At 41.6% G+C, this 2,627-nt stretch overlaps 1 non-coding gene across 1 annotated transcript; it reads right to left on the reverse strand.

The window, feature by feature from the left end:
• Positions 1-1,253: 1,253 nt before the first annotated feature.
• Positions 1,254-1,357, reverse strand: TRNAL-CAA. The gene is made up of 2 exons: positions 1,320-1,357; positions 1,254-1,299 (listed from the first exon to the last, which is right to left on the reverse strand). It is a non-coding gene; the product is annotated as a tRNA-Leu (tRNA).
• Between the last annotated feature and the right edge of the window lie 1,270 nt (positions 1,358-2,627).

Genomic DNA, 2,627 nt, shown 5'->3' on the forward strand with positions numbered 1-2,627 from the left:
TCGAATGAGTACAGTCATGAGTGGTCATAATGTTGGAAAAATACATGGTCATGCAGATATGAGTGTTCAATAGCTGGTATTAGACAGTCTCAAGACCCAGGATTTATATTCTTCTTTTGAGATATAAGGAAATCTTGCAATGTGGTGTTCCTTAATAGAACCAAAGTCATTCAAGTGGAATATAAACAACATAAGGGCAGAAACTTATGTTATTATTTTAAAATATTTGTTAAATTTTTTTATCCTATCCTATTTTTTATTTTCACTGCCACAGCCCTAAGGCTGCATCCTCTTACACATGGCAAGCACTCATTCAACATTTATGGGATGAATGATAATTAGAAATGCCTTAAATGTTCACCAAAAACCCTAAAGTGGAAAAATGAAGTAGGATATATCCATCCTGCAGAATAATTTGTGGTATTTTCTTTGAAAGGAAAAAGAATAAGTGTTCCCATGGAAAGAGCCTAGGAAACACCAAGTGAAAAATTTGTCAGAGAATAGTGTGTTTGGTATGACTGCATTTCTGTAAAAAACAAAATATTTTTAATACATATAAGCAAATGCAGAGAAAATAGAACAGTAAGATATACAATAAAATACTCATGATTTTATCAATCATTTGGAGGAAGGTATAGCTTTCATATTCAGAAGTTAAAATGGTACTCAATTTTGCCTGGAGGGAAACAATTATTTCAGATGCCAAGGGAGTGTGAATGTGCATAATTCAAACAAGCAATGTTTGAGAATTACGTTCATGTCTTTTGAAAATGGGGAAGAGAGAAGACAACCTGTACAGGATTTCTTTACAGAGGGCAGTGCCAGAAGACAGAGGTGTAAGACTGGTGGTAGAGTACTGGAGGTGGTCAAGCTCAGGGGAGGGCCAGGACAAAGTGGACCGGCCAGGTGGAGAAACAGCGACAGCACAAGTCCAGAGTCCCCTTTCTCGCCAGCACAATCAAGGAGAAAAGATACCGCGGTCCCAAATTTTTGAGTTTTTCGGATAATCTCGCGATTCCTCAGAGAAAGTGAGGAATCCTCACCCTCTCGCTAGTGATCCCTGCTTTTTATTAAGCGTCTTTGCCCCAAGTCTCGCAGCTTGCAAAAAATACCGCGATGATTTCTGCTTTTAACCGTTTCTGTTAACAGTTCCTGTGAGTATATTTCAATGTTTTAATAGTATAGGTTGATACACTGTTTATACATACTGTTGAAATACGTGTTTCGGAAAATAAAGAAAAAAAGGAGATCTGTGTCAGAAGTGGGATTCGAACCCACGCCTCCCTTCGGAGACCAGAATCCTCATCACGGAAGCAAAGCTTGAGTCTGGCGCCTTAGACCACTCGGCCATCCTGACACTCTAGGTACTGTCCTTCACTTTTTACTAGAATAAACTCTCTTATCTCTGTGACGTGCATTAAAGTAATACTCCCATCAGGGTCACAAGATAAATTCTTGGGATAGGAAAAAAACCCCACGAGGGTTGAAAAGGGAGACTTTGAGGGAGTAGGAAAAAATGTTAATGCATAAACTGAACATAGATCTCTCAGGGGACTCACAACGGTCATCCCCACGTGAAGAACGGTGTTCAAAGCTGTCCTGTGTTCAGACAGGCCTTGTTTCGGCCAGGTAAAAAGAACAATTTGCGGAGGTTGTTTCATTGGCTTTCCAATTTCTACTCCTCAGTGAAATCTAGAGCGTGATTAGCTTTCCCCTAGGGTTTATTTTGAAGATAGTGAGGAAAAATAAATAAACGCAACGAAATGACCCCGAGTCTACGGCATGGCCCCTATTTTTATTTAGGTTCTTTTTGTACCCAGAACTGCTTTGCCGCTTCTTGGAGATGAATTTCTTTTGGGCTCCGGAAGTGACATCGGGGAGAAGTCTGGGAAAGTCCACGTAGGACGCGAGGTCTCCCGCCAGTGGTGGCGGGACGCAGGCAGCCTTGACCCGGAGGGGTGACTCGCATGCTCGACCCTGACCATCTTCTTGGTCACTGCCGGTCAGGGACAACAATGGCGAATTTTCGGGGACATGGCGGGCGAGATTCAGGGTACCGTGCCACATCTCCTTACCAGATTCCCCCAGCTAGTCCTCAGCTTTTCGCAAAGTAGTCCGAGTTCTGGGTCTGTCCCGCCTGAGGGCACATTTTTCAACGGAGCCCTAAACTAAACAGTGAGAACTGACTTCTCGGAGCAGCCAGAGAGCCTTTAGTGGGGACAGATGATGGACACAATGGATGCTGCCCTGGGCAACGTCTGCACGCGTGGTGGGCTCCATAAACATGTTTGACACTTAACTGCTGTACTTCAGACCATGACGTTTAGAAATTCGAATTCTAAATTCCCAAATACAGATTTGGGAATTTTAAGTGAACTTTGTCTCCGTAGGTTGTTTTCTGTATTAACACACAAAGGTTTCCCTTTTTCTTTCAGTAAAAGTTAGGTCTCTCTTCTGCATGGAAAATAATTAATTTACTACACTTTCTTTAAGTTACTCCCAAAATGGCAAGAGTAACCTCTTCAAAATTTGTAATTATTGCAAAGTATTGCAGATTTCCTGTACTGAAATGGTATTGAACACTGGATTATTTCTAATTTTTCCTTTTCATGAGCAACACACTAAAG

This window comes from Phyllostomus discolor, chromosome 4 (genome assembly GCF_004126475.2).
Source record: "Phyllostomus discolor isolate MPI-MPIP mPhyDis1 chromosome 4, mPhyDis1.pri.v3, whole genome shotgun sequence".
NCBI lineage: Eukaryota > Metazoa > Chordata > Mammalia > Chiroptera > Phyllostomidae > Phyllostomus > Phyllostomus discolor.